The following is a 13231-nucleotide window of genomic DNA, read 5'->3' as shown; positions in this document are numbered from 1 at the left end:
AGAGAGATTAGCCAAACATTAGCGCTTACCTCACCTCAATAGCAATACACCAAGGAGCTGGAACCCCAGGGAACTGGAGATGACACTGTGATTGGTTACACCGCTGTTATGCCGAAAACACAACTTTGATTAATTGAGCGACTAATGACTACACCAGGCTTAGCTCCTCCTTGTGCTTTTGGAAATCATGAAAGTCTTTCTGCAGTATCACACTGTGACAAATTAGACAGTATTTCTAAGACTAAAATACAATGTCCATGATTTTAGTCTTGGAGAGCTGACGCACTCTGATCAAGAATAATAATTTCATGTTTAATTGGTTGATTTCAGTGTGATCCTGATATGAAACCCTCTCATCACACAACACACACACACACACACACACACACACACACACACATGCAAGCACTCTTTCCTTTGGAGAACCGTTGGGTATCAACACTTTAACAGTTGACAGTTTACAAGATGAGAGAACTAAAGTATTATTAAACCTGATCTGCATTTTGGTTGATCCTCATTAAAGTACAATGTATGTACTAAGTTAACTGTAAATCAAACACACTAGTGTTTCAAAGCTAACGTCATTCATCATTCTTTCAACAAAGTCTCGATTTTCTTCTCAAGTACGTGAAGTGAAAGAGTTGAAGGGTGACAATGTAGACGAGAACATTTGAAAGACCTTCAAAATCTCCTCTGAGGAAAATGAAAGCTCGGCCAGAAAGAGATCACAGGCTGCAATTACAACGGCGTGCAGCAGTGATTGAGGTGATAACGTGCGCTATGGGACGAACAGAACGCTGGCACTCTGAGTCTCAACCCACCCCGTCTTCCTCTCCGCTCCCAGCCCAAAGCAGCCGAGCAGAAGTCCTTGACTTCTTTCAAAGGGGTCTCCTGCAGGTCGTGCAGGGATCATGTACAGGAAGGAGCTGGGAAATGCACGACGCAATCAGAACTTCTCATCTAATAGCGAGCCGTTTCAGTTCTTTGTTTTTGTGTCTTTTTCATTTAGGTTGATTGAACTTTTTGGCAGAAGGTTCTTCATGCAGCATGCAGAGTTAAAAGAAATCGTTGCAGTATGAAAACATCTGGGCTTGTTGTAAAATGAATTTTAAGTAAAGAATATTGAAGATAAGCTTGAGCAAAAAAAAACAGATTTTACATTAAAGGGCCTATATTTGTGTGTGAACAATAATTTAAAAAGCAAAAATAAAAGCATGATGAGAGAGGATGAGGGGAGGCAGACAGCTGCTCTGCTGCCATGGCAACATGTGGCTGCTTAAGTTGGTTTCTTTGATCTTTAACCTGCAAAATAAAAGACTTTAGACATATAATAAAAACTGCATCATGCCTTACTTACTGTAGATGCAGTGTGCCTGAATGTGCACACACAGACACATGTACATAGTCATAATTCACCTCGCTCTCACCCCTCTTCCCTGGGTGGGAGTCCATTTCCGTCTCCTGATACATAAATAAATACAAGGGTATATAGTGCCCCAGGACAGGGATGGAAGAGGCAGAGTGTTAAAGCGCGCAAGAGAAAGAAAAGAATAGTGGTGGACAGACGAAAGGGAAATGAAGGTGGGATGTGTGTGTGTGTGTGTGTGTGGGGGGGGGGGGCTGTAATTGTTTCTCAGCCTTGGGAAGTTGGGTCCCGATGCGACGGACAGGGCCGTCCTTCCCTGCGGACCCCACCTTCCCTTCTCGCGGACACGAAAGAGAGGCCTCAATCAAACACATGATCCACAGAACATGACCTGGCAAGTTCAGCAGGAAAAGAGGGGAGGAGGAAAGAGTTAGTGTGAATTGATTGAATTAAACATGGCCAAAAACCATGTGTGGGGCTGATTGCAGAGAGTCTGACAGGCTGCAGTCGATAAAAGGTCTGATTAAGACTGTTCTTACTGCTTCCCACTCAGCATTAATGCTACGCCGCTCTTATTATTTCATCAGTATCTACGTGTGCTTCTGGGTGGAATCTCTTGGAAATACACAGTTAAAGGAGAGACGGAAGATTAAGTGAGATTGTTTTGTTTTGGTGGCAATCGAATGATAAGCAAAATAAAGTTGTGCCCATTGGGCTTTGAAAGGAAAAGACAGAAAATGTGAAAGAAGAGATTTCGAGCAAAACATCTGCATTTGTCTTCTAGGGATCATATAACCCTTCCTTATTTCTCATCTCATCCCTCGTTTCCCATAGAAGAGAATAATAGCTCAAAGCACAGAAAATAATTAGGCTGCCAAATTTATTCATCTAATTTAAAATGGCCATCCGCACACACACACACACACACACAAAAGGGCTTCCTTACACTAATTCTTGCTTAAAGTGTTGTTTATTGTTGTATCTCTTGGAGTTGTATCAGCGAGGGCAACAGACACAAAATTCACCTGTCAATCATAAACATCCCGTGAGGTACGTTAATTACACAGGAAACAGGCTACCACCCTGAAAACACTGCACGCATGTCAAACACACTCCAGCAGAGTGGATCTCAGCAGAATGTAAAGGCTAAATTCAAACGAATGTTTACTAAGAAAACAGCACATTTAATCATTGTGCCGCTTTTACTTTGTTCGAATGGTTGTATTGGAGGTTCCACCAGTCAAACCAGTTTGCTAACAGTTAACAAATGGACTTACACACATTTGATTACATTTGCATGATGCTTATTTTGCATACTAACATGAAACCTCCATTGTTCCTGACTTCAGCATGAAAGGTCCCTCGGATGCACTTTATGAAGCTAAACTGAAACTTCCTCCACCAGCTTTTTTCCCCCCCCAAGACATCACCATAATATAAGAAGTCAGTAAGATCCTGCAGACTGGTGAAGCAATAGCGTGAGTTAAATCTTCAGCGCAGAGTAACATTGGTGTCAGAGTGCCACAGCCTTGTCAAAAACTGGGCCATACAAACAACTTTTGTCTTGTGTGATTCTAGAAAATCCAGCACATCTCCAAATCTTTAGTATCAGTGGGATATTTGGGGTTTGAATGTAATTACTCTATGACCACTTAGTTCAGGCTGTCACTGCCTCTAAGGTCACATGAATAAGCCTCCATATTTGTCTCTAATCGAGCGGCTAATCTGAAAGATCTAAGAGTCTGAATCAATCCTCCATTCTGCCTCTATTGATCTCATCTCCTCCGTCTACCACGAACACTCCCTCTTTTCCTCTCTGGGCTGCATGCTCTTTGCAGTAATGGATACTGAAGATGTCAGGCAGATTTAACATGTACTGCTTAGTTAAAAACAGCCTCTGACCTACACACAATAGCCTCCAGCAACATCCCTCCAGACAGAACCAGAGAGCTTCAATGGGTGCAGTTAATGTTGAAGGGTTGTCACTCGTATTGTTGCAGTAGCCATGAAATGATCAGGCCTGGCTAATGGCTGCCTTATCTCTGCAGCAGGCTTAATAATGGCTGTTCAAAGGCCCGAGTCTCCAGGTGGGAGTTATGTCATCAAGCCTTTATATTACACTTTACAGACTAACCACTGTTCACCATATGGTCTGACAGAAAAGGGAGATACTGAGAGGCTGTCAAAGCCTTGAAGGCCTGGATCAAAATAGAGAAAGCTGATTGTAAATGTCTACATGTGTTCCTTCCTCCTGTGTTAGCAATTACGTGCTAACATCTATTTATGTGTGTACAGTCAGTCACGCTCACACGGCGTCAGACCTCTCGCCTGCGGTGTATTCACAGGCAGCTGCACTGAGGGAAGTTACCTTGCTTTTACCAGCGCTTTGTAATTCATGGAACGGCACAAAGTGAACAGTGATCGTATTAATACACAAGAACATGGTGTGTGTGTGTGTGTGTGTGTGTGTGTGTGTGTGTGTGTGTGTGTGTGTGTGTGTGTGTGTGTGTATCCACAGAGGAGTAAGACTTGGGAGAAACAGAGAGGTAGAGGGAGATGCCGTCTGAACAGCATGGACGTCTCTTTCATCCCCCCATCCAGACTGGAGCAAGACGGCAGGAATTTGTGGGTGAGAGAGACAGAGAGAGAGACAGAGAGAGAGTGAGAGACAGAGAGAGAGAGAGCTTTGACATTAGTACATAAACAGGACAGACTCTCAAAAGTGCTTTAATCATGCACCACATATTTTTGTTATGTGTGCATTCCTCACCACAGAAGTCAGAGGAGTGACGGTCTAATACAGGGGGTTCAGCCCCAAACATTTCAGGTCCTGAACCCCCAAATAAAGGGTCAAGCGACTCACTGACCACTGACCCTGGTCCTGGTTGAAGCGTTAAAAACTTGGTTGCATTATGGTTTAGTATGTGTCAAACTCAATGTATGTAGATTAAAAATGAACCAAGATTCTGTTATTTCACTGCTTATTTCTCTCCTCAAATGCCTGCGGGGACATAATTTATTGTACAATTTAATGTCAAATGGGACTTTATACACGGTCACGCTGTGTTGGAGCCGTGGCAGCACCAGCCCTTTATGTCTCTTTATTTTGGCTCCTAAAAAATACTGTTGTTATTTGTGAAGCAGATTTCAAGACTTTTGGGCAACTTTTTTTTAGCCTCATTTATTTTTCCAAACCATAGGCCTGGAAAGACCCAATTTCTTATGTTTTCTGATATTTGTTTTTTGGGTTTTTTTTTTTTTTTTGTCCTCCTGTTTTTCATTGTGATTTGCACTTCCTGGCCACCATCTCAGTCCATAAAGTGTGTATTATTGTGAAAAAGCAAGCCCTGGGAGCGTAGATGATGATGTAGATGATCATAGTGTATAGAATTATTTAGATTTCTACAACTGAAAAACACGTACCGTCGCCTTCTTAAAATAATCGCTTGTCATTTTTCATTTTTTTCAGAAAACACAAAAAACTGAGGACAAAACATCAAAATGATAAGCAATCAAAACGACAGGGAATTATTTTAAGGAGGTGACTGTTTCTTCACGTCATCTTTTTCAGATGTACTTCGATACCTTCTAGAAGAGTCTAAAACAATCAAGCAAGTAAAGGAGAGGAAGCAAGAGAAGAGGAGGGAGTCTGGAGCCAAGAGGGAGGAAGACGAGATGGAGAGAGCAGCAGTCTTCCTTCAACAGGATGAAAAGGAAAGAAAAGAGATTAGGCAATAAAAGTGGCTTTCAAAAACATGCGATACAAAAACAAAATGAGTTCACTGACGCTCGATAACTCAACCATTCCATTCAACAAACACAGGGATTATAGAGATTAATACGTGACGGCCATCTTGGCTACGGCAGCACGTGGTATTTACATGAACTCTGGGGAATCCAAATCACTCCTGAAAAAACACACACACTCACACAACAAAAACAGACAGTTACTAAATATAAGTGTGTCAACTTCTGATTTCCAAAGATGAGGGATGTTCTTCAGATGTTTACAGAAAACACAGCGGCATCAGTGTAGTCGGTGTTTGGAGCTCCGTAAAAGCAGGTTGTATTCATCAGGTCAGCACCTGAGATGGTGGTTTGTTTGATGCTTCAGTAACAGTTCAGCCTCTTTTCAACCTCCCGATGAAAGTACCCTTGTTTTCCCTCCAAACATTTGCTCCATCTTGTTTTCTAACTGCGTGTTGTGTGCGATCATTTACCGAATGAAACGCGTGAAAAGGATTCACATTTGGAATTTTTTTTTAACCGTTTCATTTCATAACAGATTCATTTGTCCATTGCTGTAAAATGTAATATCGTATTCAATATAAGAAAATAGTAAAATAAAAAACACAGTTTTACATATGTGACAATTTCAACACAGTTGACCGTCACTAAAACGTGCTTGATATCAGAGGATCATCAAAACTGACGCTCCCAACTCAAAATAGTAAATGAGGTGCACTTTATATGAAATTCATAAAGTTTTCAGTTCAATATTCACACTTTTGTTGAGTTTAAATGTTTCTTGTTAATAGTTAGAGAATATGGACTAATACCTAATCTTGTCACTTAATTTCATCAAAATATTTCCTTGATTGTGGAACATGAGAATGCCTCGCAGCTTATTACGCTCAACTTTGTGCGATGCTTCTTTGTTTAAACACAGTCATTCAAATGAATATTAAGTACAAATACTCATAGTACAGCAGTACATTTGCTCAAACTTTACAGCAAAGTATGTTTTAGTAAGCTGAAAAGGTTTTATTACTATTATTTATAATCCTCAGATTTTATGACATCACAAGTCTTCATTTATTTCGTTCATCTTTCTACATTAACTGAATTCCTTGAAGGAACTTCAGAGTAAATAATGGAAAAAAAAACTGTGCTTGATTACAAATAAAAAATGAGAATTAAAAGAAGGAGCGAGTGTTCTGTTCAGAATGCAGGAAAGAGAGAGAGAGAGAGAGAGAGAGAGAGAGAGAGAGAGAGAGATGTTGTGGCCTCAGTTTGTTTTGGTGTTGATTTACGTCCCAACATGGCTCCTTATCTCCATCGCCCCTCTTGGTGATGGCTCACCTCCTCCATGTCTGCATCACAACTTACATCAAAGTTCTTTGCAGCTCACCGATGGCTCTTCCTCGCCTCAGCTGCGACCACATCCCTCATTCCCGCTCTATCTCCCCATCTGATCTCCCCACCAGCCTCAACTTGAGCGGCGTGGGCTTATTTTCAATAACACCAAACAAAACAAAGCAACACAAAAATTGCTGCTCGTAGTGACTCTTTTACAGCTTTACATCAAGTTTCGATCAAAAACTGGTGAACACGGTGGTGCGTTTGGCAGATGAAGACTCGTTCCTGCTTCCTCCAAGTGCCAAAAAAAATCAGCGAGTCAGGTTTTATTTTACAGCCGTGCCTGTCTGTGACAACAAGAGATCCAGTTACTCACTTGAAACTAATGTCTGGGCAAATCGGAAGCATTCAAGATACTCAACCCTCTCAGAGATATTACAGATAAAAACAGCCATAATAATCAAGGAAGTATTTCTATTTATGAAATCACAGGCTGGGCTACCATGGAGGTTCTCCTGACCCCCCCCCCCCCCCCCCAGTCTGCCTGACTTTTGTACCCCATGCCAAATGTAAAGGGGGGGGGGGGTCAGAAAAAATAAATAAATCCTCAATTTTAATGGCTCATTTCCGTGGGACACTACCCCTGAAGCCTTGGGCCTGACATCAGTGGAGAGACAACCCCCTCGACCCCCATCTTCCTTGAAATCTTCCCATCCGTGCACACTCAGAGCCACACAAAGTAGAAATACGAGTCAGGAGTACGTCTAATCTGATTTGGCAGTTCCAGAGAGACCAGACAGTCAGTCAGACCTGGTGATGGCAGCGCAGGTGAAACTGTAGCGGCCCAAACTGAACACACAGTTAGTCATTTGCATGCTAATTTACATCTGTTTGTTTCTGCGTGCAAAATATAAGTCATTCCTTGGGACCCATAAAACTTCAAAACAGGAAATACAAGTGATGAATGAAAGTAGGATTTTTTTTTTTTTTACGTTTGGCATAAAATGCTACAATTCTTGGCTATAAAAGTAGTATATTTGGAGATATAATTTGAATTTGATACACAGTGAGCTGAAGTCATAGATGAATTTAATTCAATCTAAAACATCCTGCAAAGTAAATAAAGGAAATAGGGAAGCAGGTGAAAGGTACTTGAAGGAAACTATCAACAGTTCCTTGCCATGTTCTTACTTGAGAGAACATGTGAGCGGATGACACACTTTAACGCCGCATATCTGTGTCATCTCATTTTTTTGTAAAGATAAAGAAGAGCAGAAAAGTTGCATGTTAAAGGAAAACATCCCTGCAATGCAAAAATAAACATCCTTGTTAATTTGATTTAAGATATGACAAGTTCGGAGATACATTTTTAGATGAGCTTATCACACCGAATCTGTTACATCGACTGCAGGAGCTGACGCGGTTTCAGAAACCATCACGTCTCGCAAAAACAAAACATGGGATCAGCTTGCGTTTAGGTTAACACGGTTGGAGGCTGATTTTAAGCAAACTCATCGGAGGGGTGTAATACAAACAACTGAGGAACCTGCTCTTGGGGCCATCTGATGGCAGCAAAACAAAAAAAAAGGGTTTTGACTACACCTTGATGTACTCTTCCTCAGTGGGTCATCAGATCATCTCAAAATAGGTCAGACAGATCTTAAAAATCTAGAATTCCCATGGCTGGATCTTTTCAAAACTCCACATATTTGAGTGAGTCATCGTCATGGCACCACCTGGTGGTGACGGGGGGCACAAGCTTTGTGATTTCGGCCTTATATGTAAAAAGTTAATTGACTGATTGAAGCTTGATGGAATGAAGAATTTGAATGACATCATATTACACTGTTGGTTTCATTGTGTGTGTGTGTGTGTGTGTGTGTGTGTGTGTGTGTGTGACGCCAACTAATGGACACAGGAGGTGATATTTGATACAGGAGTAGATCATAGGGCCCACTTACCGCTTCTCATTTTAGCTTGGGTTTGGTTTGGCTCAACGTAGGTATACAAGTTTATATAAAGTTCTAAAACGTCAAATGTCCACCAAATAATCAATCAACAAAAACAAGCTAACAAATGTGTAAGTCAAGTTCAAGTCAGGTGATTGTTTCAGTCTAACGGCTGATTATCATTGCATCCAGACGTCTGTGAAAGAAGACACTCGGTGCTGCAGATGGAGACCCTGATGAAGAAAGACAAGAAAGGGACGCTTTTTTTGTCCTGCACATCAGTCGCAGTATCTGCTGTTTGTTTTCACCCTTGATCGCTCTCCCCCCCCCCCCCCCCCCCGCAATGATGTTATGTACACACACCTGATGATTAATATGCAGCCATGAGGTGGCAAAAAGATGGATGGGTGGGGGGGTAGAAGACGAGGAGACAAAAGCCTGATGGAAATCTTTTGGGGACAGCAAACACTGCATGAATTAACTACGAGTGTGACTCACTGAACGGTATTGTGTTGTTTTTAGAAATGATGCCCCAGAGCTGTGCAACACAATACCAGCAGATATCAGGCAGAAAGCTCAGGAGATCTTTTAAAGAACGCTCAAACTTCTTTTTATGTCATCTGCAGTCGCTCTCTGCTGCACGTCTTTTGACGCACTTTATGTGACGCGAGTGTTTTATGCTACTTTTCATGTTTTTATTGTAATTTTATTTAAATTCCCATCTCATGACGTACATTCAGATTTTATTCTCTTTTGACATAATTTTAAGGTTCTTCTCTCTAGTTGCAGAGCAATTTTAAGCGCCAACAGAAATAAAGTTCACCATTATCATTAATATTACGATCATTAGAAGGACCTGTAGTATCAAGAGTGTTGATGACAAGACATTATGTCAGTTTGGCATGAGGCAGGACATTGCTAATATTATCAGCATTACAAGAGTAAGTCTAACTTGTGTTATACTGTTTTACAGATTGCTTATGCATGTGTGTGTGCATGTGTGTGTGCGTGTGTGTGTGTGTGTGTGTGTGTAGTGTGTGCTCAATGTCAATCAAAAAGGTTTCTAATTAAGAGTTGCTGTGCAAGGTTAGTTATTGTTGCCAGGGAAGGAAATCACTATCAGCACCGCCCCCCCCCCCCCCCCCCCACCAACACCCCTTTCATATGAAAGCGCTCTTTTAATTAAACGGAACAGCTAATGAGAGCCTATATTCAAAGAATAGAATGTTTTACCAGCTATGTAAGAAATGAACAAAACCAGCACAGTGATGACATATAGAACTAGAGAGAGAGAGAGACAGACAGACAGACAGACGGACTTGGTGAGAGAAAGGCAAGGAGATTTAACAGGTTCTGAGCAGAAAACCAGACATCTGTTGTCTTTGAACCTTTAATGTTATTTTTGTGCTGACAGAAGTTCAAAGAATCTGCAGGCCAAGATTGAGTTAGACTTTGGTGCACAAAAGAAAAGAGGAAGAGAGAATAAATGTTGGCTGGTGTGACGTCGTCTGGTGTGTGTGTGTGTGTGTGTGTGTGTGTGTGTGTGTGTGTGTGTGTGTGTGTGTGTGTGTGTGTGTGCAGACATGAACTAAACTCATTGCAACATGGAGGGAGATCTCAGATGAAAAGCAGGAAAACTCTCTTCCACTCTTCCATTGTTCGTGTGTGTGTGTGTGTGTGTGCGCGCAGTTGTCAAGCATACTTGTGTGCCTGCTATAATTTCCACATTCGAAGGTTAATTAACGCTTGGAGTAAAAGCTACAGGACTGCAAATCAAAGACAGTAAACAGTTCTTCCAGCCGCCCGAGGGGATTATTAGAAAAATAAATGAAAGCGGCATAATACAATTAGAAATATTTGAAATGTGAACTTGAGAAGGCAGTTTCCCTCCGTTTTCCTTTGATAACTCTAAAATGATCAAGGACAAGTGAAATAAACTTGAAGCAAATGTGTGTGAGTGTATTATTGTACAAAAATATACACTGTATGCATACCAGTAGCAACAGAAAGTTGTTTAAAAGCAGGGGTGGAACTCACGCAAAGTTAAATAAAATAAACACAAAAGTAGTTTCAAACACAATAAATGGCATTCATAAAATAATGGATTAGTTTTATAGGAGATGTGGATGATTTTCACCCTGATGACATTCAACAATGTCATCTGATATCTGCTGATGTCAGAGATGAATTAAAAAAAATAAACTAAACTGTTAAATACAGTTCATTAACTTTTGTGCGTTTTGTGATGAATTGACCTTAAAACAGTTGCATTTTTTTGGAGGGTTCTGTAGCACAAAAGGGCTAACAGGTAACAGAGAATACAAACAAACATAAATAAATAAAAACTGGTATCAACTATTGATCCAGTATTTATTTTCAACACTGATATTTGTTTATTGCTTCCCAAGCATTAATCTCCATGAACTGAAAACAACTTTTAACAAGTTTACGTACACTTTTGGGGCATCAATAGAGATTTGCATTAATTTCTTGGAGACTTAACGTAACCTATAATTGCCTAACTCAAACCTCAACCACTGACCCAAAAATCAACTTTACACATCCCCACTTCAGTGGTCTAAATCCTGGTCTGTGTCCCCGAAAGTTTCTTAAGTCATATTCACACACACACACACACACACACACACACACACACACACACACACACACACACACACACACACACACACACACACACACACACACACACACACAGTTTGGGCTGTGCCGTGTGCATGTCAACACCCTCAATCTGGCAAACCAGAGGGATATGAGCTAATTAAGAAGGAAGACAACCGAAGGGGCAAAACAGAGGGGAAAAAAAATCAAATTAAAAGGCAGGAGAGGATTACAGGGAGAGGCTTTCCACTTCTGCAAGAATTCCGCTCATACATTTGGAAAAGGAAAAGCGATGTGGGGACAGAACACACAGAATAAAGAGTTAAAGAGGCACCGATGTAGAGCATTTGCAAAAACTGATAGTTATTTCAGACAATACTAGCACTAAATGCCCCCCCCTTTTTATTTATATGTTCTCTTTGTGTTACCGTCCTTTTCCCTTGTCAGTTCCTGTCTGTCCATGTCTGTCTTTCCATCTCCTCCTAGTTTTCTCTGAGGAGTTGTCCCTGTCTCAGCCCTGGAGCTCCTATCTGATGGGCAGCGGGCCACTGTTTTCATAAACACAGATTTCAGAGGGCCAGCATACATACATAAACAGCAGCACCACAGGCTGCAGTGTCAGATCTCCTCTAAACCTCCGTCACTCACTCTGCTCTTCTAAAAGCTCCACCAGCCAGTGTTTGGGCCAGTCTGACACTGCTGAGCTTTCAGACGGGTCCCAGAGAGAACCAGAGCCATGTTCGGGTCCCCCTGTAGACACAGAGGCCCCACCACACACAAAACCCATCAGAACCCGTCTAGTGTCCTGGGCTATCAGTGCAGGATTAACTCTGTATACACACGGGCCCATTACAGCACACACAGCGTCGCCATCAGGGCTCAATAAATACCTTTTAATCTGATATCCCCTGTGTTTATCCACCGAGAGTCTAACAGACCTGTGGTTTCCTAAAGCTGAGGTTTTGCACGTTGCAGAAACATTTCAAACAGATATAATCAATATTGTTATCTTCACATTTTGAACTGAATTAATACATGAATGAGAGTCATAGTGACAAGTCTGATCCACGCAGGTCCACTCTACTTCAGAGAGTGATTCGCTCGGTTTGGTTTCTTCATGACATCGTGAGTAGCTCACATGGAATGGGATCTTTTCAAATCAGATTTGGACCTAATTAAAAAAAAAAAATCAAATACAGATCTGATTTAGTTCACAATGTGACACCAGTCTGAACAGACCAATCCAGATTCATCCGTGAAGCCATTCACATCACCATTACTAAATCTGCATCCACACCACATCTACGAACGGATGTGGCAGCCACTGCTCAACAAATACATGTCTGTCTCTCTTTCACCTCATTTTCCTGCGGGTTTATCAACTTCTGCCGGCTTGCTGTGTGTGTATTATAGTCACAAGACTACAGGAGAAGAAATATTGTGCGTAGCATGTAAATAGTCATGGCCCTTATGACAGCTCTCCAAAACGTTCACATTAACACTTCTAATACGAACATGATTCTAGCTGAACTCACTGATGAAATATACTCAGTGGAGGCAGGTGAAGATTGTGTGACAGAAAAGGAGAGGCTTCTTTGTCTAGCACCGACAAGTTTTGTGGACCACTGGAAACATAACATCTTCCTCTGCAGGCCAAAGCGACTCCCCAAGACTCCCTGAGGATGTTTGATTAGATTATAAAACAAGCATGAAAATCCTAAAAATACATGACATCTTTCTGACATCTTTGACAAGGTTATCCAGAGTGGAAGTGACTTTTCACATGATCCCTACACATCCCTTGACCCCGCCGCCGGCTACGCACTTCAACTTAACCTCCCAGTTTTTTAACCCTCCTGGTAAGTAACACAACCCTAGAGAGGGAAGAGCTTCAGGCCTTTCCTTCGGAATTATAACTGTGTTTTTCTAAAAATTATCGTTTGAACATTTTTGTGCCCACACAGGATCTCAAATCAAACATGTTACAGCTCCTGTGAGCAGCAGCAGTGAGAGTGATACTCAGAGAAAGCCAGTTTGATTAAAAAACACAAACCTACTTCGCTGCATTCTTACACCTCTTTTTTTTTTTTTTTTTTTTTAGAATTTATTGGCATTTAAATGAGAACACACACAGTTTATGACAGCAAGAGTTACAACCATGCCAACCAGACCTAATAGAACGACATCAGGGAAAGGTTTTAGCCAAATCCAGATCTAC

This window comes from Aulostomus chinensis, chromosome 3, assembly GCF_037954235.1.
Source record: "Aulostomus chinensis isolate RoL2024-O1b breed Wild chromosome 3, RoL_Achi_v1.0, whole genome shotgun sequence".
Taxonomy (NCBI): Eukaryota; Metazoa; Chordata; class Actinopteri; order Syngnathiformes; family Aulostomidae; genus Aulostomus; species Aulostomus chinensis.
Note: the sequence above shows the minus strand (reverse complement) of the source record.